Source organism: Oryctolagus cuniculus, chromosome X, assembly GCF_964237555.1.
Source record: "Oryctolagus cuniculus chromosome X, mOryCun1.1, whole genome shotgun sequence".
Classification (NCBI taxonomy): Eukaryota; Metazoa; Chordata; class Mammalia; order Lagomorpha; family Leporidae; genus Oryctolagus; species Oryctolagus cuniculus.
In genome coordinates this window covers 24,908,130-24,932,571 of record NC_091453.1, presented here as the reverse complement: position 1 = coordinate 24,932,571, position 24,442 = coordinate 24,908,130, and the positions used below count along the sequence as shown (strand labels likewise).

General features: G+C 42.6%; 1 long non-coding RNA gene and 1 pseudogene across 6 annotated transcripts in view; both read right to left on the bottom strand.

The window, feature by feature from the left end:
• LOC138843075 (uncharacterized) overlaps positions 1-19,001 on the bottom strand; it is a 67,142-nt gene extending 48,141 nt beyond the window's left edge. For 3 of the 6 annotated variants that reach the window (XR_011385619.1, XR_011385623.1, XR_007912008.2), the window contains exon 1: positions 18,814-19,001. This is a non-coding gene — a long non-coding RNA (uncharacterized lncRNA). The remainder of the gene's footprint in view (positions 1-18,813) is intronic. The other 3 variants (XR_011385622.1, XR_011385620.1, XR_011385621.1) reach the window with 2 other exon arrangements.
• LOC127485092 (U2 spliceosomal RNA) lies at positions 18,175-18,304 on the bottom strand (annotated as a pseudogene).
• Positions 19,002-24,442: the final 5,441 nt, after the last annotated feature.

The following is a 24,442-nucleotide window of genomic DNA, read 5'->3' as shown; positions in this document are numbered from 1 at the left end:
GAAGGGCAGTGTGGGGCACGGATGATTCTGCCCCATCTGATACATAGAGTCATTGATTTCTGTTCCTCCACTATAATATAGGCTGATGGGTTCTTTTTTAATCAAATTTATTAAGGGACAATTTACACACAAATAATATTCAGACTTCTGAAGTATAGAGTTCAACAAGGTGGACAGCTGATTTCACTCATACAGCCACCACCACAACTAAGATATAAAACATTCCCAACACTCCTAAGGTTACTCTGTGCCCTTTCCAGTCAATCCCCTGCAATCACTGATCTTATTTCTCTTCCTATAATACTACCTTTTGGGGGGATGTTGTCCTGTAAATTAAATCATGTGGTGTGTAGCCTTTGGGGTCTGTTTCTTATTTCACTTAGGATAATACATTTTGCGATCCATCCATGTGATTACATTTATCAATAGCTTAATTCCTTTTTACTCTGAGTAACATTCTGTCCTATGGATGTGCTACAGTTAGCTGATCTCTTCTCCAGTTGATGGACATTTGGGTTGCTTTTGTCTATATAAATAAAGCTTCTATGGATACACACACACACACACCCCAACACACACACACATACATATACAAGTCCTTGTATGGATACAGGACTTCATTTTTTGATAAGTATGTAATATCAGTCCTGTTTTGTTCACTGATGCATTCTTGGTGCTGAGCTCATTTCTTGGCAGATAATAAACTATCAATAAATATTTGTTGAATGAATGAACATGGAAATAGTATATTCGAAGTTATAAACAGCCATCTTCACACCCAGAAACCTTCAAAAGCTGAGAGGTAAACTACCTGTACACTACATAGATGTTTATAAACATCTTATCAGAATAACTTCTGTTTCCATTATAGAATTCATGGAACAGCACTCATCTATCTCATCAGCAAGTCCCCAGACCTCAGCAGGCTCAGACTTACTGCACAGAGGTATAGGGGTTTTTAATGCTCTGTCTTGTACACCACTCGTGCTTTGGTTGGTTTGCTTGATTTAAATTCTAATTCATCTTTCCAGCATTTGATTCCTTTCACACCCTAGGCCTCTGGACTCATGCTGTTTTCTATGGCCACATTATCAATAGATCCAGGAACAACACGGTTAAAACAAACTAACACCCTCCTCCCTCCTCCCACCCAGTATAATTTCTTACTAGTTGATGGAATCCCACGGGGAGCCAACCTCTTCTAGGAGTTTCCGGACTTTTAACCAACATGCCCCATCCTTGGGTGCTATGTTCATAACACATTTTCTCGCAGGTATCATTATTATTTGAGTTTTCCCTGGCCAAATCAGTGGTCCTAATGGACTTACATCACTAATAGCAGCAGATGTTTCATTCACCCCCTCCCCATTCCATAGTAGTCCATGGAGGTCCCAGCAGTGTCTCACGCATTTCATGAACAAGTTTGCTTGAATATTTCCGTTTATACCTGCCGGCCCTCTCGGGGAGACATATTGGTTCCATTGCTTTCCACTGAGCATTATCATTAACGCCTGGGACCTGGCAGAGCCCAGCTCTCTGGAACAATGGACAGAGAATGCCTCTCGGATTTTTGAGAAGCTTTCTATTTTAGGGATCCCACAGTGACATGGGTTGTATGATTCTGGATTCCTGAATTAAACGACAATAACTCTGCTTGTTTTTACTTTCAGCCTTTTAGTCCATCAGTCACTCATCAACCACTTCTTGAGCGTCTATGGTGCACCAGGCACTATTCCTGTGTCTGGGGCAGAGATAGGAAAAGACAGGCAGTCAGAATTCTCCAGAGAGACAGAACCAATAGTAATATCTATGCAAGCATAGATATAACATACAATAATTATTGGGCAGATTGTCCCTCATACTTATGGAGACTGCAAAGTGCCACAACAGGCCCTCTACAAGCTGGAGACCCTGGCATGTTGGTAGTGTGGCTCAGTCCAAATCCAAAGGCTTAAGAACCAGGGAAGCCCATAGTATAACTCATGGTCTGCAGCCAAAAGCTGGAGACACCAGGGATCACATGCGTCAGCTCTGGAGTTCTGAAGATGACCAGGAATGGAAGAAGAGGGTATCCCAGCTCTGGAAGCCAAGAAACAAATTTACCTCCTCTCTGTGTTCTGTCTAGGCCCCCAGCCTATCGGACGGTGCTGCCCATGTTGAGGAGGGATCTTCTCCACCTGGTCCACTCAGACCCACCCATTAATCTCCCCTAGCCACCCCTCACAGACACATCCCAGGAAAATGCTTTGCTGGGTTTATAGGTTTTCCTTGAACAATTCAAGTTGCCACCTAAATTTCGCCATCACATATAGCATCTTTGGGTCTGGAATTTCATATTCATTCAACCTCATTTCTAACCTCAGCATGGCTATGGGCGTTACATACAAGTTGCACACAAGTTTCAACCCATTTTTCCAGTCTGGTTACATGCTATAATTTGCCAATGAGAGGAACTAAGCAAACGTGGAAAGGCAAAAGTTAGGGGAAGCCAAGAGGCCATTATTCTCAGGAAGTTATGGAAGCCACTTGTGACACAATTCCCCATATAACTTTTGAAAAGCAACCATTCCCGTGTTCTGCTCCAAGCTGAGGTTATTGCTAGCTATTTCCCTGGCCTTCTGATTTCAGTCTCTTCCATTTTCACTCTTTGACACCTTCTCCTATTTGTATAAGCTCCAATTTCTGTAGCAAATCCTTTTATTTCTGTACTACTTACAGGGGAATCTCTCTTCCAACACAAAGTACCTGCACTAAACCCTTTTCTCCGGCTCTGCCTCTGGGGAGGAGGCTCAACTAAGGCAGACCTTGTCCTTTGTCAGGAAGAAACAGACAGTAAGTGGCCAAATGGAACCATGTCAGCCTGTGAGAACACTAGGTATAAAACGAAAAGGATAATGTGAGAGAGTTACAAGGCCTGGGAAGGGCAGCCACTTCAAACAGGAGACTCAACAAAAGACTTCCTAAGAAGGCAATATTTATATTGAGATCTGGGGGATGACAAAACATCTTCCAGGTCAGAATATTTGGACCAGAAGGGAGAGCAAATACATAGGCAGTGAGCTGAGAGTGGGGCCTGGCTAAGGATGAGGAAAAAGGCCCTTGTGGATGAAAACTCGGGTCAAAGGGGAGAGACGTACAAGATGAGGCAGGAAATTCAGGCAGAATCTGCTGAGGTAGGACCTTGTAGGCTTTCATAAGGAGAGTTTCATTCACTGTTAAGTGGAGTGGAAAGCCACGGAAGATTTTTAAGCAGAGAAATGAGCTGATTTATAATTTTAGAATAGTAGTCTGAACAAGAATGGCAGTTCATCTCTCATCAGGACCCAGACATGAGTTCAGAGGCCACACTGGGTTCAGTTTAGAGTGTCAATGACCTCCCTTCTAAAGTCCGAAGGTCCCCTACTGAGTCACTCTCCTTACGCGTGGCTGAATCCTCCTTGGCTCACCTTTTTCTTAGGGATTATCCCTCCTGAAGAGGCTCCTTAGTTCCTCAAGCACAAGGACTTCCAATGGGCCTCTTCCTGCAGCCTTCCAGGCACCCCAAGGCCATCAGAGTGCTAGCTAAGTCGCCATTGGCGTCTCACTGGAATAGCAGGAGGACTCAAATGAAAGGCACCCATGTGAGTTAAAATCGGTCTGGCCTAGTTAAAAGATACAAATGAGAAAAGCAGGGACCTGCATTCAACAGAGCTGTAGCTTCTCGGCTGCTCTAACCACTTTGGCAAAAGGAGATGTGTGAAAATGGTCTTGAGATTGTTAATGGGACAGAATCACACAGAAAACATGATGGGATTGAAACATCTCCAGTGATAGACTCAAAATGGAGTTTTCTATTCTGGGTTTGAGAAACAAAATGAGAAGGGGCTAGCTTTCAGGAGACGGCCCCTATTTCCATAATTACGGGCAATTGTGCAAGTTACTTAGGAAACACGCGAGTCATAAGGCTGGACTGTTTTTAGACCAAGCCATAATTTAGATGTGGGAAGTGGTTTCACATCTTTGTACCACCACCACAACATAAGCTGTGTTTCAATCTATCAGGAGCTCAAATTTGATCAGCTTTTTTTCTCCTCTTTTTTTAAGAAATGTGCAGCAAATTGCTTTTCCTAATTAAGGTAGATGAAGACATAAGCACGCATGCTACTTACCACTCTGGGATAAAATTGACTTTCAAATGATATTTAATGGACCAGCCTGATGGTAATGTTCTGCAGTTCCAGGCAGGAGGCCTGGATTTGATTCCCTTACTGCAGGAAGAGAAAGGAATATGTGTGTGCACCTGCATGTGTGTGTCTACCCTGTATGTGCATGTGTATGCCTGCAATGCATGTGCATGTATGTGTGCGGGTATGCACACATGTGTTCACAGTGGTAGAAAGTGACAAGCAAAAGACGAGACTATTTATCTGAAGAAATCTTTCATACTTCTGGGGAAAAATGTTTTTAATTTTTATCATTGCAGAGGAAGGGTAAGCAGAAATGGAAGGAAGAATTGACATGATGAGGGTGTAAGAATACATGGATAGGGAGTGAAGAAAAGAAATTACTGTAAATGTTTAAAATCTTTATGTACAAATTTTCTGAGCCTTTTACTATTTTTAACTGGGAATAAGTTACCTTTATGCAAGGGTGCTTGATATAACAAAACAATAGCTACATTATTAAACACCTCCTAAACACCACAAACCACTCTAAAGACTTCACACACATTGTTGGATTCGATCCTTACAAAAGCCCTGTGAATCAGGTATAACTGTCTTCCCCATTTTACACAGAAGGGATTGTTGCTTGCAGAGATGAAGGAACTCCCTCGAGGTAAGTAGCAGATCAGAATCAGATCAGACTAAAAGGCGTGAGCTCTGGACCTCTGGACCTCACCACTTCACTCAGGCTCTCAGTGTTGGGCTTGTGGTGCCACCATTTCCCTTATACCCATTCACGTCTGAGATTTGTGCACTAACTCATGCATTCATGTGTTTCCACATCTGGAACAGGGAACCGTGAACAAATGTTAGTTAGAGTGATCTAAGTGCTTAGGTAAGCGGTGACTTCTGTGTAAGGTCAGCACAGGCATGATGATGCTCGCCAGTTAGCTGGACTCTTAGTTTTCACCCCCTCAATTCCACTGGAAAACAGATCCTCCCAGAATTCAGAGGTTAGCTGGAGAGGGAGGAAGGCCACTGCATCTCATCGGGTCTCATTAGGTCTGTCTCACATCGCCTGTAGTTATACCCAAGCCTGGTAAACCAGGTGTAACTGGGTATCAGCTGTGTCCTCTCTTTCTTGGAGGTCTGGGTCAACCCAAGCTCCTAGCTTTCAGTGCAGTAGAAGTCCAACGTCCTCCCCAGGCCTTCAGTGACTTCCCATGAGCCTGAGATTCTCAGAGCTCCTGCTTTTGCCTGAGTCTTCAATGGACGTCACGTCTCAAGTGAATAAATCAGCCCCATCTTTAAAGGCCACTCATTCACTAACAGACTCATGTGTTAACACCAGATGTCTTCAAAAAGTTAACAGGGAAATGGAATTTAAAAATAAATTCCTGTTCGTGCCAACAAATGTAAAATCCTTGCATAGCTTTTTCATAATACACATTTTCCAAGTATTTTTTTGAAGATCTCTCTCTTTTTTTTTTTTTTTTTTGACGGGCAGAGTGGACAGTGAGAGAGAGAGAGACAGAGAGAAAGGTCTTCCTTTCCCGTTGGTTCACTCCCCAACGGCCACTGTGGCCAGCGCGCTGCGGCCGGCGCACTGAGCTGATCCGAAGCCAGGAGCCAGGTGCTTCTCCTGGTCTCCCATGCCGGTGCAGGGCCCAAGGACTTGGGCCATCCTCCACTGCACTCCCGGGCCACAGCAGAGAGCTGGCCTGGAAGAGGGGCAACCGGGACAGAATCCGGCACCCCGACCGAGACTAGAACCCGGTGTGCCAGCGCCGCAGGCAGAGGATTAGCCTAGTGAACCGCAGTGCCGGCCCAAAGACCTCTTTTTTTTTAAAAGATTTATTTATTTATTTGAAAGTCAGAGTTACACAGGGGGCGGGGGCAGAGAGAGAGAGAGGTCTTCCATCCATTGGTTCATTCCCCAATTGGCCGCAATGGCAGGAGCTGCGCGGATCCAAAACCAGGAGCCAGGAGCTTCTTCCAGGTCTCCCTTGCGTTTGCAGGGGCCCAAGGCCTTGGGCCATCCTCCACTGCCTTCCCGGGCCACAGCAGAGAGCTGGATTGGAAGTGGAACAGCCAGGATTCGAACCGGCACCTATATGGGATGCTGGCACTACAGGCGGCTTTACCCGCTATGCCACAGCTCAGGCCCCTTGAAGGCCTCTTATACTTGACTGCAAAGTTCAGAGAAAGACAGAGACATATTTGACATCACTTGCTACAGATAACTTGCTGGATTAGAGTAAGCACACTGCCTTTAAAGTATTCCTTGGGATGCTGGCATCCCAAATTGGCTTGCCTGAGACTGAGTTCCAGCTCCACTTCTGATCCAGCTTCCTGCTAGTATCCACCTTTGGGAGGCAGCAGGTAAGGATTCAAGTACTTGGGTTCCTGTAACCCACATAGGACACCCAGATTAAGTTTGAGACTCCTGGCTTTGGTCTGGCCTGGCCCTGGCTGTTGTAGGCATTTGAGAAGTGAATCAGTGAATGGAAAATTCCTCTGTGTGTGTGTGTGTGTGTGTGTGTGTGTGTGTGTCTTTCAAACAAAATTAAAATAGAGAAATGAAAATAAACAAAGTGCCCCACGGCCACTGGTTAAGCGGGACTCACCTTTTCCTTTCCAAACAGTGCCCCTCTCGGCTCCAACTGTTTTGCCTTCTTACATTATGCAGAAGAATTTGCTTCTGAAGTTATGTAAACAGAAAAAGGTGTTTGCATTTCATTAAGCATTCTTAATCTGGAGGTAAGAGCTGAGGGAGTCTATAAAGTTAGATAGAAAAGCTTAATCTGCTACTACTAGCTTCTAACTGAAATTTAGTGTTTCCTACTATTACAAATCAACAGACCACGGCAGTACCTGAGATTCCTGTGACCAAGAGACGTCAAAGACATTGTCACTTCATCTTATGGCTGTTGCAGCAACATCAAAATATCATCTTTGTTCATCATTGCTTTAAAATCTCACTAGTTGTTAGTCGTGACTACTAGACACTGTTATTAAAGTATTAATTAAGAAGCACAGACACCACTGTTGCACGTATTTGAGTCTTAAAACTTTTGATAACAAAATGTCAAACTTGGGGCTGGTGCTGTGGTGTAGCTGGCAAAGCATCCCATATGGGCACTAGTTCGAGTCCTGGCCGCTCCACTTCCGATCCAGCTCTCTGCTGTGGCCTGAGAAAGCAGTAGAAGATGGCCCAAGTCCTTGGGCCCCTGCACCCACATGGGAGACTGGGAAGAAGCTCCTGGTTCCTGGCTTCGGATCAGCTCAGCTCTGGCCATTGCGGCCAATGAGGGAGTAAACTAGCAGATTTTTTCTCTCTCTCACTGTCTCTCTCCCCCCCTCCCTTTGCCTTTCAAATAAATAAATAATTTTTTTAAAAAAATGTCAAGCTCACTGGATTCCTTTGTGAGTTTCCATATTTTATTTTATGCACTTAAAAGCATGACTTTGGGAAGGGGTCTATCTACCTATTTTACCAGATTGCCAATGGAACATATGGCACAAAAACATAAGAAGGCTTGATTTAACATGGTGAATTTTATTGTTCGTAATTTTTAAAACATATTTTTGTTTTTAATTGGCATATAATAATTGCATATGTCTATCAGGTGCAATGTGACATTTCAATATAGGTTTACCATGTGTAATCAGATCAGAGTGACTGACACATCTATTACCTCAGACATTCATTATTCTTTGTGTTGAGAACATTCAAGCTCCCCTTTGCTATTTTGAAATATTCAGTTAATTGTTGTCAACCATGGTCACCCTACTGCACTATTGAACGTTAGATGTCACTCCTCCTATAACACAGTGTATTTTTTAAGATGGTACTATGTTTTTGAACACTTATTTAGGCCCAATGCTGTGGTATAGTGGGTAAAGTCGCCGCCTACAGTGCCAGCATCCCATATGGGCGCTAGTTCAAGTCCCGGCTGCTCCACTTCTGATCCAGCTCTCTGCTATGTCCTGGGAAAGCAGTAGAAGATGGCCCAAGTTCTTGGGCTCCTGCGCCTGAGTGGGAGACCTGGAAGAAGCTCCTGGCTCCTGGCTCCTGGCTCCTGGCTCCTGGCTCCTGGCTCCGGCTCGGCACAGCTCCAGCCACCTGGGGAGTGAACCAACGGATGGAAGACCTCTCTCTTTCTGCCTCTCGGTAACTCTGCCTTTCAAATAAATAAATAAATAAATCTTTAAAAATAATAAATAAATAAATTTTTCAAAAGACTTATTTATTATTTATTTATTCTAAAGCAGGGACTGTCTCTGTCTCTAAAGTAGAAACAGAGAAAGAAATGGAAAGACAGAGAGAGAAAGAGATCTTCTATCTTCTGGTCCACTCCCAAAATAGTTGCAACAGTCAAGGCTGGGTCCAAGGAGCCAGGAGAAAGGAACTCTATTCAAGTCTCCCACTTAGGTGGCAGGGACCCAAACGTCTAGGCCATCATCCACTGCCTTCCCAGTTGCATTAGCAGGGAACTGGATTGGATGGCAACTCTGATATGGGATGCCAGTGCCGCAAACAGTGGCTTAACTCCCTGTGCCACAATGCCAGCCCCTGGACAGTGATTTTTTTAATGTGAATGTTTCTTCAATAATAATAATAAAAGAAGTCCTTATGTAATGAGACCCACCCTCATGAGGGCATTGTGGTTATCAAGAAACATTGTTTCCTGTCACTTGAGTTTGAAAGTTCCCCTGTAGTCCATGCAGTGGAACTCTTCAAAATGAACCTGAAGCTCACTTGTACCCTGGGGCTTTGTGTGTTAAAGGCTGTTTGGTTAATAGCAACAGAACGGTTAGCTCATGGAAGAGGATCTAGCAAGAACCTTGTCTTCTTTGGGAGAGTGGACGCTCAATAAAAAAATCTGTCTTTGGGTGGTGCTTTCTTTCTGACCATTATCCACATGCTTGGCTTATGGTAGACAAGCTATGCCCATCACACCTTAATCGTGTGTTCACTTTGATTGCATTGCTACCGGCGGATTTCCTGCCTTTCTGACACCACCTTACACATTTAAAACCTTGCCATTGTATTACATTTCATTTTATTCTCATTTTAGCAACCGCTGTGTCCTTGCTCAAAACCTGTAAGTCCTTCTGATTAGAGATAAAAGCTCAATTAGGAAAAATGTTTTAATAAATTTGAATTTTCATTCAACTGATTGTTTCTGAACAAGCCGTGAGAAAATTATTGCTAACCATCTGTCTTCTGTTGACCATCATGAAATGGTAAATAGCACTAGCCCAGCCTGGAGAGTGGATGCTGTGTTTATGCATCCCTAAGTGGGAGCCCACACTACCCCTGAGCTCAGTTGACATTAAGAAACCCACCCTTGGGGGGCCAGCTCTGTGATGCAGCAGGTTAAGCCACAGCCTGTGACACCAGCATCCCATACATGAGTGCCAGTTCAAGTCGCTACTGCCCTGCTTCTAGCTCAGCTTCTTGATAATACACACCCTGGGCGGGGATGGGGGGGGTAGAGGTGGGCAGCAGATGATGGCTCCCATGTGGGAGACCTAGATGGAGTTTCAGGCTCCTGGCTTCAGCCTGACTGAGACCTGGCTGTTGTGGCCATTTGAGGAGTGAACCAGTAGGTAGAAAGATCTGTGTGTGTGTGTGTGTGTGTGTATCCCTAAAGAACCCACCCGCCGAGTGTGGAAGGGAAGGAGTGCAAGGGGGAAAAGGGTCATCCAAAAGTGTGATATGTTAAGGTTAGGTGCTAAGGCTGTCATAAAAGTTCACTGCCTTCTGTTATAAATTCATTTACTCATGCATATTTCTATGTTTAATTATTTTTTAATTTTTATTTATTTATTTGCATCATGGAAAGCCAGAAAGAGACAGAGACAGAAACAGTTTCCCCATCCACTGGTTCACTCCCCCAAATGCCTACAACACCCAGGACTCTGGAATTTAATTCAGGACATCCACATGGATGGCAGGGACCCAAGTAAGGAGCTGTTACCTGCTATGTGCACATCCTGAGGAAGCTGGAATGGGAAGCAGAGCCAGGACTCAAACCCAGGCATTCTGCGAGGAGATGCTGGCATCCCAAGTGCCATCGAAACTGCTAGGCTGAACACCTGCGCTTAAAATGATTTTTATATCAGTTACATTCCATTCCATTAATACGGGATCCACTTCTTCAGTTTTCCTTTTTTGAATTTCATTTTTCCAATTTTGTTTATTTCAAGTAAAACACCATATGAAATGTTGGAGACAATGAAAGCATTAAGACAGAATGTAGCAATGCTTGTCAATGACTATCTTTGTGGGCCTGGGCATGGAGAAAACCGTGGTGCCCCAGTAGGGAATAATACAAATTTTCCATTGAGAAAAGAATACTTATGTGAACAGAAACAATCATCTCTAAAGGCCCTCTCCCAGGGGCAGCACCAGAAGAGACCTCTAGAGATTTCAATGCAGAACCATAGCAGGGAAACGTGATTTGTGGATTCACACATTATAAAAGCTACTTCTGTTGATTTTCTGTAAATGTCATGTGAAATAAATTGCTGTATAGCTTGAAGATTGTTTTGCAAGTAAAAAATGTTTGGGATGGCGTTTTCCTTTAGAGGAATGAATTTATACTGAACTAAAAACCTTGAACGGCTTTTATTTTTGTTTTTTATTCTTTGTGCAGCAAATACAGTTGTGCAGGCCACTGTGGATGCATATTGCACGTGTCTTGCTGTCCATATCAAAACAAAATACAATTTATGGCCCCGTGAGCTCAGGAGTTGCTGTATGTGTTACATGTAGTCACCCACCCACCCTACTATATATATATAACTAAATATATATAGTACTAGTATTTTTCTCCTAGTTTCTGGCTATAATAACCATCTTTAAAAGAAACCATTTGTTACGTCAATAATTTGTGACCATTCCCTATAAATGGTCCAAAAATCTGCAGGTATCCATTTGACCTCACATGATAAATCATTGTATAGCCATACATAATGATTTTTCATGCCACCGCATTTTACGGCTCAACTTCCCATGCTGTAGCATATTTAATACCAGCCATGCTTTTCTTAGGTATGGATACCCAAAACATTGGTCCTGAGAAAAGACTTAACTTCAGGCACTTCGTAGGGCAGGTGACCCCAGGAAGCACAATTGGAAGAATGGAGAAAGTAAGGTAAGGAAGAAAGAAGAAATGTACGCTTTAATGAGTGAGCCTCCACTCTCTATTCTAAGCTCTTTACACACATTAATTCACTTAATAAGAAGAAAGCTTTAGTACCCTGTGTTGAAGTACCTTTGGCTTTTCTACTTCTATGACTCATTAATTGTCCTGAAGAAAATTTAGTATCGCTAACCACATCAGGCAATAGGGAAAGCAAATAATCAAGTCACCCAGCCACTTTGTCAAAGCCTGAACAAAGTCATCACTTTCCAGGAGAACAGAGCCCTCAGAGAATTCCCCAAAATCTTAGTTTCTGGTAGTGACATAAACTTTCTTGAAGTTTTTCAAATTCCATTTTCTCTCTTCTCTAGTTTACCTTGGAAGGAAAGTCCAAGAATCTTTTCTAAAAGCGGGCTCCATGGGAGGACGTATTCCTGTTTCTCCAGATACAGTGAAATGTATCTTTGCACAGCATAGTCATTGTTATATAACACTGCACCAGGGACACTCAGTGCTTTCTATCAATAGTTTCCCATCTCCCATTTCAGTAGTGTTGACAGGAAAGCCAATCCAAGTTTTTCTGGAATTTGTGTTTGTCTTTTACCATCATTCATGCCACTCTCTAAAGTGACAGCCCCAATGGCATGGTGTTATTTATCATTCCCTCTGCTGGGTACACTGCAGAGGCTGAAATTGGGTAGAACTTCCCAGGCAGCAGTAAATCCCAATCTTAGATCAATAGGTACAGAGCCTGGCATCCCTTATCAACTCCTCTTCTGGCTTACTTCTGTGGATATGAAAGCCCACAGCAAAGTCTGTTAGGAATGAAGTTTTATTGATATCTGCTAGGCCAAAAAAATCAGAGAGAAATTTTCTTTTTCCAAGGCCCCTTTCTCTAGTTCTGTTGGTGAAGGGACCCTGCTGGTCAAGACAGAAAGTACGAGTGCCCATAATAATCCTGTTGTTGCCATCTCAATTATTCCAGTTTTATGCTGCTCTGTGCAGGTCAAGCACATAACTCATAGTATTTTCCCAAAACCAATGTGGAAAAGAGATAGAATTCTTGGCCTATACTAATTGCTATCCAAGACCTCGTCTTCTGGCTTCGAATCAACAGGCTCCCAATTCCAAAAAACCAAAGGGAAAGCAGAAAAATCTTCAAGTACTATACCACTCTCAAGTTGTTGGCTAGTGACCATCCATGGCTCATACCCTGGAACATGGACTAGACCTTGTGCTCACCGTGGCTGCTGTGAGGCACACTGACCAGGTTGAGGTTGGTTAGCTTGTTTCTTGGGAATCGTGGGTAGAGAATTATTCCATCAATCTTTTAACCAAAGCATACTAGATAGACATGAACAGAGTCATCTATGCCCCTCGCTCTCGACCTGCAGAGTTCAGAGATTCTCATTAGTCATGATTTGCCTAGAAACTAAAACCTCAGCACCACCAGCGCTTGTTTAGGTATTCACACTTTACAGATGGCATCCACAGCTGGGTGATGAGCTGCAGAGAAGAGATGCTATCCTCCGTTCTGCACTTTGGGGACTTTCTCAGCTGCAATAGCCAGATCATGTCATATGGCAAGATTACAATGAAATTCTTAAAGTAGAACTTCTTGGCTCATGTCCAAACTGGATCCTGAAAAAACACCCCCACCCCACAAAAGTAACCCAGAAAGCAGGACCCCAAAAGTAACCAGAGAGGGTAACAACATGTTATGTTTCCTAGGAACTAGGATTGGCCTATACACACAGGCAGGCTGCTCTGCCTTCTAGATCAGCATAGCGCAACACAGGTCGGCACCCTAATCCCTGCCCCAGGTGGTCTAGGTGGTCTGGTGGAACACCCTGTCCTCCTGCAGCCTCTGAGCAGGCTCTAACAAGGGCCCACTCTGCTGGCACTGCACCACAGGGGAACTTTCAAAATCCCCCAGATAACCACCTAGAATTGTCCTGCTCATTCATATCTGCAGATTTTAGGTGGTGCACATACATACCCATATCCTTTTAACATTACCTAGGCTGCTGACTGCCAGCAATTTGTATCTAAGGGCTTTGAGGTTTTTATTTTTTAAGACTTTAGGTTTTATTAAACAAATATTTTAGATTTACCAAAACAATTGTAGCTATTGAGTTACAGATAGTACAGAGTTCCCATACATCCCACTTCCCATTCCCCCTATTACTCACATCTTGCATTAGTATGAGACATCGGTGTGGTTACAATTAATGAGCCAATGGTGATTCATTATTGTTCATCAGAGTTCATACTTTATTCAGATTCCCTTTTCTGTTTCAGGATCCCATCCAGAATACCACATTACATTCAGTCATCACGACTCCTTAGTTTTTGCTTGACTGTGATAGTTTCTCAGCCTTTCCTTGTCTTTTGGAACCTTGGCAGTTTTTGAGGGCTTCCAGTCAGATGTTTTGTAGAATGCCTCTGTCTGATGTTTTTTTTTTTCCACAGTCAGAGTGGGGTTATATGTTTTTGGAAGATCACAAAAATAAAATGCCATTCTTCCCATCAAGAGTACATGCTGTCAACATGACTGATTACTGTCGGTGTTGACCTTGACCAGCTTGCTGAGGTAGTGTTTGTCAGGTTTCTTCACTGTAAAGCTACTATCATCCCCTGTTTCCATGTTGTACTCTGTGGAAAGAAGACACTATGCAGAGCCCACACTTATGGAGTGGAGGCTTATGCTCCACCTCCCCAAGGGCAGAGCACCTACATAAAATATTTGGAAATCTGCACTGGATACTTGTCCCTCCTCTCCCATTTATTTATATAATTATTTATTTATATCGGTATAGACTCATAGATACTTATTTTATACTTATGGTTCAAATCAATATTACTTAATTTTGTTGCTCAAGTTTTTCCGGCTTTGGCCATTGGCAACTTTTCCAATTGACCCTATATCCCCTTAGCATAGTTCCATCAATGTTCGTTTTTAGCATTTCATTACTTTTTGGCTCTACAAGATGCTCTAATCTCATCTTGTATATTTCCTGCCCCAGTCCTAGGATGAACCATTTGCTACATTTTATTTTATTGAATTATTGCATTGAGAAACCAAGATCTTGGCATTAAGTTATGTTTTTGCTACTGAAATGTCATTGCTTCTAGCCCCTCATAGCCAACAGGGCAAAGAAATTTAATGTATACTAACCTGTATATAGGTGCATGTCTATAAATAGTTCTATACGCAATCATCTGTATGTAAGTTCAGCTAAACATGAGTTCATACTGTTTTCTCCAATTCTAATCCATTCTAGGCCCCTCCCTTTGCTTACCTGTCTATTCCCACTCCACCAATGAGAAACTTGGCTTCCACTATCCACCATCCATTTACTAAATTGTTCAATTCCAGTGTAGTCATTTACCAGAATCAGAATTGTTAACCTAGCGCACTACTTCTGTGCAGTTCCTCTTGCCTTTGGTCTTATGGAATCCAGTCATCTCCTGAGCCACTTCCATCAACAATCCCCTATCCCTTTCAGTGAGGTTGGTTCATTCCTCTGTTAAGAGTTAAGTTCTTGGGCTGGCGCTGTGGCGCAGCAGGTTAATGTCCTGGCCTGCAGTGCCGGCATCCCATATGGGCACCGGTTCAAGACCCGGCTGCTCCACTTCCAATCCAGCTCTCTGCTATGGCCTGGGAAAGCAGGAGAAGATGGCCCAAGTCCTTGGGCCCTTGTACCTGCGTGGGAGATCCAGAAGAAGCTCCTGGCTCCTGGCTTCTGATCGGCACAGTTCCAGCTGTTGTGACCATTTGGGGTAGTGAACCATCGGATGGAAGACCTCTCTCTCTCTCTCTCTCTCTCTCCCTCCCTCCCTCCCTCCCTCCCTCTGCCTCTCCTCACTCTGTGTAACTCTGACTTTCAAATAAATAAATAAATCTTTTAAAAAAGAGTTAAGTTATTTTATTACAGTCTGCATTCTATCCTGGGATTCCCCACCTGGGGAACTTTTTCCTCCCACAGTGAGAAAACTGACTTATATGATTCTTAACATATTTACTCTTTTGCTCAAATCTAGTATACACAAATAGTTTCAAAATTCCTAACCCTTACAGTTACATAAAACAAACCTACCAAGTAGAGCTCAGTATTTGTTTGCATACAGTTAAGTTGCACATATTTTAAGTGTGCTATTCAATAAGTTTTTGACAAGTACATGTACCTATGTAACTCATCCCCACATTAAAATAGGGAATATTTTCATTACCGCAAAAAATTATACCTCCCCCATCCGGAGGCCACCCATCTAAATTGTTTTCACCATAAATTAGCTTGCCAGTTCTAGAAGTTTTACAAATGGAATCATACAGTGTGTGACATTTTATCTCTGATCCTTGTCACTCAGAATAGTGCCTAAGATATTCATCTGTGTCATTTCTGTAGCCTTTTAATTAGGTTAGTCATTTCCATGAAGGAAGTCAAGCCACTGGTGTGCTGGTAAATGTTTAACAACCAAATCTTTGTGAGAGGAAAAAACAAACCAACCAACCTGATTTGTAGCATTTGCTGATTTTTGTTATGTAAATACTTCCATCATTGCCAATCTCAAGCTACTCTCAAAACGTAACAAATGGTACATGAGAACAGGTATGCTTTGGCCCTAGCCCACCACTGAAAGTTCTGGCTCTCACTGGTCTACCAGCTAAGTTGTTAAATCCTTTCTGCAGGGCTGGCACTGTGGCACAGTGGGTTAAAATGCCGCTTACAGTGCCAACATCCCATATGGGTGCTGGTTCAAGACCTGGTTGCTCCACTTCCAATCCAGCTCTCTGTTATGGACTGGGAAAGCAGTTGGAGACAGCCAAAGTGCTTGGGCCCCCGCCACCCATGCGGGAGAGCAGGAAGAAGCTCCTGACTCCTGGTTTCAGATGGTCCCAGCTCCTGCTGTTGTGGCCACTTGGGGAGTGAACCACCAGATGGAATACCTCTCTGTCTCACCGTCTCCCTGCCTGTAACTCTACTTCTCAAATAAATGAATAAATCTAAAAAATAATCCTTTTTGCAAAATCTTCACTGTCACAGCAACCAGGAAGTTTGCAAGATTGTACATTCAAAAAGACTTTCAATAGCAGTATATCTAGTTAGCCAGTATTGAGGACCTATTCTGTGACACTCACTACTAGGGACATGTCTATGAAAGGGCTGCTATCCTCTGCCTATCTGGTGGCTATGCCATTGAGGGTCAGGCTTTGCAGTCAGTGGAGGTCTCATGAATAATTGCAGTAGATTTGACCTACTGAGATTTGGGGCCTTGATTAAGTCTGTGGAGTTCTGTCTTTTATGAAATCCATATTAGTCCACTTATGACAACACTAATCCAAATAGCTAAAACTAGGAAGATGTATCTGCTAGCCCGCGCCTCTGACAGGTGACAAAACAAGGGTCAGGTACAGCTGCGCTCAGACAACACAAAGCAGACACATCACAGTTATGGCAAGGAAGTTTTCAAACAAATGGTCCAGAGCGAAATCCTTAGACACTTAAGGCAGTAAGAGCTCTTTCCGTGAGGCTCTGGCTAACTTAGCGCCTGCAGCTTTGTCAAGACAGACTTTTCCCCCGGGCTACCTTGATTTGATATTTCTCTAAGTGCTTTCCTTAAAGATGTTTAGAGTTGGGGTCAGGAAAAGGGAGAGAAGAGGCATAGGAGAGGAAAGCGCTTAAAGATCCTATTTCACATGGAAGTCCCTTTATAATGCAGGGCTACATGCGAGAATCATTTGAGTTTGTTAACACCCTCTTCAAAACATCACATGAAAGAGAAAACCTTCTTTTCACTGTACCAATGACTGGATTTGGCTTTTGTGTATTTATAGGTTAGTGTACACCCAGGGTCTTCTGAAGTTTGATGAAACAGTATAATAAGCAGCTAATGCAATCCAAAGACCTTGAAAGTCTCCTGTAGAAGCTGCTTGATAGATAAAAAGCAAGTTTTCTCTCTCTCTCTCTCTCTCTCTCTCTCTCTCTGCATCAAGACTTTGCTAGAAGCCTTATTTTTAATATAATCATTCTCTGGTAATTTCATCAACATTATTACTAAAACCATATGCCCTGCCTACACTGCCTGTTTCTTTTCTAATCTTCTTTGGATATAGTCTCTTGTCAGACCATGTATCCCTGTTTCTGATTCAAGGCTAAGATCATTGTGCCATTATGTCAGGTCCCAGATCAGCACCATCTGCTTCCCCCGCACGACTGGGTATCCCTATCCTTGAGTAGCCTGCAATCAAACCAGACTCAATGACGTCCAAATGCCCCTGTAGTCCTTGACCCTTTGGTCCACCTGATCCCATTCTTGGGTCAAGAACACTTCTTTCCCTCACTCATCTCTGTTAACCAAGGATTCCTTCCTTATTCCCCCCAGAAATGGAGAAAATACATCCCTTTCCAACCAAGAAAACAACTCTCAGCCCACCTACCATCAAGTCCTCTTTTCTTGATCCAAAGGTGGTAACATGTATTGTCCATGTATGAGACTCTCCATTCACCTTTGCCTGCAACCATATCCTGCCCCTCACTATTGCCTAACAACCACTATGGATGAGATATGTTGGACCTCAGGGGCCAGCCAGATTCTAAGATGCATGAAATTATATCAAAGTGATAATCAGCAAACCAAAGACACAATAGATGGTCTCAAGAGAAAAACACACAAAGTGGATGAGATTTCTCAGTTCACCCTCCTTCGCTCCACAAAGGTGCTCTTTGGAGGTTTGCTGGTGAGGCAGTTGTGTGTGTGCGTGGGTGTGCAGGCACCATCCACAGATTAGTATTCGTGTTAGTGTTTAGAGAAGTCCACACTCCCATTCCCTTTCTTGTAACAGAGCACAGCCTGTATTCTCTCCCTTCTTTCTGTATCATTGGGCTTCTTAAAAACTGGAGTGTAAAAAGCCTGCCCAAAGCTTTCCACAATAGATCACACAGAAGATTTTTTAAAGTCTATATATTTCTACACTTGATCTTAGCCAAAAGGCCAAGAAGTGATAAAAAGTCTATATATTTCTTACCCCACCTTAACATATTGTGGACTTTTTACTGTAGTCTTTTGTGTTTATATGCTGAATTTCTTTTTACCTGAGATCCTATTGCACCATTCATTTGATCTTTTGACTGTGGCTTGGGCAAATCATTACATGGCATTTTTTGCATGAGTTTCCAGAGCATTGAGCCTAGACCTTACCTGTCCTGAATTGTCAGTATTTACCACGGATCTTCTATAGACTATTTACATGAGTGTTTGCCAAATTGCTGGTGATTGCTGTCCCATAGCACAGTGGCTGGCTTAACTGTCAGTCCTCAAAAGGAGGGAATTGTATCTGTTTTATTTTCTGCACAGAACCTAGTAAGACCGGTGAAAGATTTAATAAGTTCATTTGAAAATTGATTCTATAATTTATCTCCACTTTCACAACCTGTCTATGGTTTGTGTTTTTCTTTGTTAGTCAGATACATTTGCAAAAAATTAGGAAAACTAGAAAGGCAAAGATATCTTACCTGTTATCTTTGAAAGTCAAACAGGAACAAATCAGTGTCTGTGATGTCACCGTCATCTCCTTCAGAAATGAACATCAAGGACTATGGTTGTAGATGAGAAGTGACTGACATTACGACCAGCGAAAGCCTTAATAGATGATTGAGCCCGTTTCCCCAGCTCCCTCAGGCCACCTGCCAGTATGAGAAGGACATGCAGTAACCCTATCAGCCTGCTTCACAATTAGAACGAATTCATAAGAGACAAAGGATCTTGTTTTCATGGGAAAATATCCTTTGTGATATCCAACAAAGGAAGAATAATTTTGAAGGCATGTGACTTGGGGTCCCATCCTGCAGTTCTTGCACAGACAAAACTCTCATTGACTCTATCAATAGAATTGTTACTACATAAAAAGTCTTTTGCAAAATTTCCATGATGCTTCAAAGCGCATTTTAAGTGCAACAGGCTCAGCATCCCACGCCCTCCCCATTTTAATAAAGCTTGCGAAGGTTTCCCTTAGATTGCCCTATTGTGCAGCAGGAGATAAACACAGCACAGGATTGGAAGCCAAGGGACACCCCCACCCCCACTCCTGCATATATCATCATTCCAAAATCCATTGCAATATAGAGAAGGTCAAATTTCAACTGGATTTCTGAGCTTGAATTTTCCCTTTCAAATTGCTCTTGCCAGGTAGACAGAAAACGGATTTCTTGCAGGCTTCAATAAATACCATCTCCAAGTAAAATCCACATTTTTCAAATAGATAACAGTATAATGATTGGTATTGCTATTCCAGCTATGGCTGAATAGCAAGCAGTCCATTCCTTTTTATGTAGTATGCTCCTTAAGAGCCTCAAAAGATGAAATTGGGCCTTCAATACTGCTGGAATGAAGGACAATGGGCCCTATCTCTTCTTTTGAATTCTCCTAGCAAATGTACTGCATAAAATAGAATACGGTGCTAGGAAAGACTTCCCCTCTCAAAAAAAAATAGCAGGCAATATCTGTTCTAATAGATTATCCATTCTCATTCATACCTGTGTTGTTGTTCACTCAATGGATGCAATGTTAAGTAGGTACCATAATATTAAACTAAGGGAAAAATTTATTTTATGAGCTTTGGCCCTAAAAATGCTAATATCAATAGTTCCACAAATGAGCATGAAAAAAAAATTAGGGGAGCATGTAGCCTTACCCCTGAAACTTTTAAGAATCACAAAGATCTTTTCCATCCTGAGATGGTTTAGGCAAGCAGTTGGCCTCTCTGGGAGATGATAACCAAATTATGTGAGTGCTCAGGAAGAAAATTAAGATGTCATCATGACAAATAAAGCATTAGGTCTTTCAAACATATTCCCTTCTCTCTCTCTCTCTCTCTCCCTCTCCCTCTCTCCCTCTCTCTCTTTCCCTTTCTCATAAGGACTTTTTCCATCTTTCTTGCCCAAACAGTAATATTAATACATAATTCATTCACAGTTAACATGCATTGAGCACTTAATATATATCAGATACTCTTCCAAGTGCTTTATATGTATTAACACCTCAATTAATACTCACTACCACTTCATGGGGAAGGTGCAGATCAATTTTACAAGAGAAAAAAAGGATGCAAAAAGCAGATTTTTAGTAAATAATTGTTAACTGATCTAAATAAATGGAGCCTGGTAGAAAGTTCCTGAAACTAAGAGCTATAGGTAGTGACTAAAGAAAACTGTAGCAAAAAAAAAAAAGAAGAAGAAGAAGCTGTAGCTAGTGACATTTAAAGTTTATGTGTTATGCTTATCCATAGTCAACAGATGTAAGAGGCAGCCATTAGCCTCCCTAAATCCATTCTCTTCTTCACTAGAAACAAAACCTTGATTCCCACCCCTACTCTGGCCCACCAGAATTCCTCTCAGTTAAGTACGGCCTTGTGGCTAAATTGTCTCCATTTTTAAAAGGTGGTGTCTGCTCTGGCCTCAGAATCAGCCCTTAAGGCATTCGGATCTGGCTAAAAAGCCCATGAGAGTATCAGGCATGGAAAGCCAAGACACCGTGGCAAAAAAAAAAAAAAAAAAATGACCTAAATGAAAGATCTCTGTGAGTGAGATCCCAGTGGAAAGAACGGGCCATCAAAGAAGGAGGTACCTTTCTCTGAAGGGAGGAGAGAACTTCCACTTTGATTATGGCCTTGTCTAAATAAGGTCAGAGTTTGTGAATTCAGAATGCTTCCTTATCCTTGGCAGCTCACGACAAGAGCCTCGGGTGATCACTGATGTCATAAATAGGAGTGTCAATTGTTAAATCAACAACTGGAGTCACTGTGCACTTACTCCCAATGTAGGACCTCTGTCCTTAATGTGTTGTGCTATGAGAATTAACGGTAAAAATAGTCTTCAACAGTTTTTTATACTTTGTGTGTCTGTGTGGGTGCAAACTGTTGAAATCTTTACTTAGTATAGAGTTGATCTTCTGTATATAAAGATAATTAAAAATGAGTCTTAATGAAGAATGGGATGGATGAGGGAGTAGGAGATGGGATGGTTTGCGGGTGGGAGGGTGGTTATGGGGAGAAAAACCGCTATAATCCAAAAGTTGTAATTTCAAAATTTATATTTATTAACTAAAAATTTTCTAAAATAAATAAATAAATAAAGGTAAGATGAGGTTGGAAAAAAAGAAACCCTCCCTCTCCCCCCCCCCAAAAAGAGGTGATATCTGGAATTTCTGGGAAGATCTTCAAATGAAGGAGGACGAGTGTTCCCTTCCTCTTTTCTGCTACCCAGAACACACATGTAATGTTTACATTCAGTGGTCATTTTGGACTAGGAAATGAGTGACCTTGGGAGTGGAAGCCACATGCAGCTAAACAAGATAAAGGAGTGCTGACGTGGGAAGTCATCATACTATCACTGACTGCCCACATCCAAACTTCTTTTCCATGAAAAGCCATATGTTTCTCCGTTGTTTAAGCCACTTTTACATGCAGCCAATCTAAAGCAAACAATTGGCATCTATACAACAACAAAACTGTTCCTTTGATACATATAATGAAAGGTTGTGTTGATACTCAAAGGAGATCAATGGTTGTTAAGGTAAACCTGGAGTGGGCCTGTGGCCTGGCAGTTAAGAGGCCGATTAAGACACCTGTATCTCACATTGAAGGGCCCGGGTTCGGTTTCCAGCTCTCAATTGCAGCTTTCTGGCAATGCAGACCCTAGGAGGTAGTAGTGATGGCTCAAATAGCTGGATCCCTATCACCCACATAGGAGACCCAGACTGAGTTCCCATCTCCCAGCTTCAGCCTGGCCCAGACCTGGCCATTGCAGGCAATTTGGGAACCAAACCAGTGGGTAACAGCTCTGTCTGTCTCTCTCTCTCTGTCTCTTGAATAAATAAAATAAAAAATAAAATTAAAATAATCTCTGCATTTATGTAAACAATAAACTTTCTCCAATTATGAGAATAATAAACTTCCATTTTGGAAAATTTTTTAAAATGTAAATTAATATAAAATTAAGATACAAATCATCAAATCTTATAGTTGAAGGAAGCTCCAGAAATTATATTGTCTGACATTTTCTTAAAGCCAGAATCCTGGCCGGTGCCGCGGCTCACTTGGCTAATCCTCCGCCTGCGGCGCCGGCACCCCGGGTTCTAGTCCCGGTTGGGGCGCCAGATTCTGTCCCGGTTGCCCCTCTTCCAGTCCAGCTCTCTGCTGTGTCCCGGGAAGGCAGTGGAGGATGGCCCAAGTGCTTGGGCCCTGGACCGGCATGGGAGACCAGGAGGAAGCACCTGGCTTCTGGCTTCGGATCGGCACAGCGCGCTGGCCGTAATGCACCTGCTGTAGTGGCCACTTGGGGGTGAACCAACAGAAAAAGGAAGACCTTTCTCTCTGTCTCTCTCTCTCTCACTGTCTAACTCTGCCTGTCAAAAAAAAAAAAAGCCAGAATCCTTTCAACAGCACCCCTGTCCTGATGCCTATCCAGCTTCTTCTAGAATAGCCCCGATGATGAAGAACACAAGGGCTTATGAAATAGTTTGCTCCATAGTTGGGTTTGATCTGTATTAGGTAATCTTTTATGTTAATGAAAACTATGCTCTTAAATCTGTATATATGAAATACATGAAATGTGTTCACCTTATATGTATAGATAACACAAACACAAAACAACAAAAAATTGCCTCCTTGAGGTCTGACAGAACCAAAATAATTTATTGTCTGCCATGAAACATTTGCTTGTAGGCATAAAAGCTGTATTTTCCATACTCAGTCTGAAATTATATTGCAAGTTTCATGGCAGGAATGAAAAAATTGTGACATATAATGATGGCAAATCAGGTGAAGGTAGGCATAGACATTTTCAAAAGACTTTTGTTGTTGTGGTTAACAGAATTTAGTGAGTAGCTAAATATGGAAGGTAAGGTAGATGGTGATGTCTTCAATGAACAGAGAATATTCAAATAGTAGAAGGAGAGGTGGGCATTTGGCCTAACAGGTTAAGATCCAGTTAGGTTCCCCGTGTGCTATATCAGAGTGCTTTGATTTGATTCCAGGTTCTGGTTCTGGACTCTGGTTTCCTGCGAATGCAGATCCTGGGAGCCAGTGGTGATGGCTCAAATAATTGGGTCCCTGCCACCCATGTGGGAGACCAAGATAGAGAGATGTTAACACACACTGTCCTCTTATCCAGCTGTTAGAGACAGTGTAGGGATAAGGGTAGTATGCTCTTAAAATGGTATTATGGTTCAAGAATTCAAGAATATGTAAGTCCTGTCTCCATGGTGCAGTAGGTTAATCCTCCGCCTGTGGCACCGGCATCCCATATGCATGCTAGTTCTAGTCTCGGCTACTCCTCTTCCAGGCAGCTCTCTGCTGTGGCCTGGGAGGGCAGTGGAGGATGGTCCAAGTGCTTGGGCCCTGCACCCGCATGGGAGACCAGGAAGAAGCACCTGGCTCCTGGCTTCAGGTTGGCATAGCTCCGGCCACTGCAGCCATTTGAGGAGTGAAGCAACGGAGGGAAGACCTTTCTCTCTCCCTCTCACTGTCTGTAACTCAAATAAATAAATAAAATCTTTAAAAAAAAAAGTATGTCCTGCTCTAGACAATGTTATCTTCCATTGAAAAGTTCATGAAAGAGATGCAATCACACAAAAATTATTGGAAAGGAAATAATAAATCTTTCTCTCTTAGATCCCAAAACCCTCAAAAAAGATACTGCGGTGTTTGCACTGGCCCATATGGAGCATACCTCTTTCCTAGGCTACCTAACCCAAATTACCTTTATCCCAAAGCAAGTGATGAGTAAGGCCTGCTAATATTTCACCCATCCCCAGGTTTTGGGATCTTACCCTACTCCAGCCCCATGTAAAGATAGAAGAAAAGTCAAGTTGGTTGGATATGTTCTAAGAGAGTTGACTTACCACTTCTGCCATATAGTTCGCAGAAAAGGGGAATTTACCATGACCCTTCCCACTTCAACAGTGTCTTGAGAGAGCAGCAGGACATCCACAACCAAGTGCTGACCTGCTAACACACTGATTGTGCCCACTAGGAAACATGGCATAATCATGTCCCAAAATGTGATGAGTACAAAACAATACTCCTCCCTGGATGTAGACTATTACTGCTTTAGTAACATATATAGCCAAAGGAATCGCAGCTTT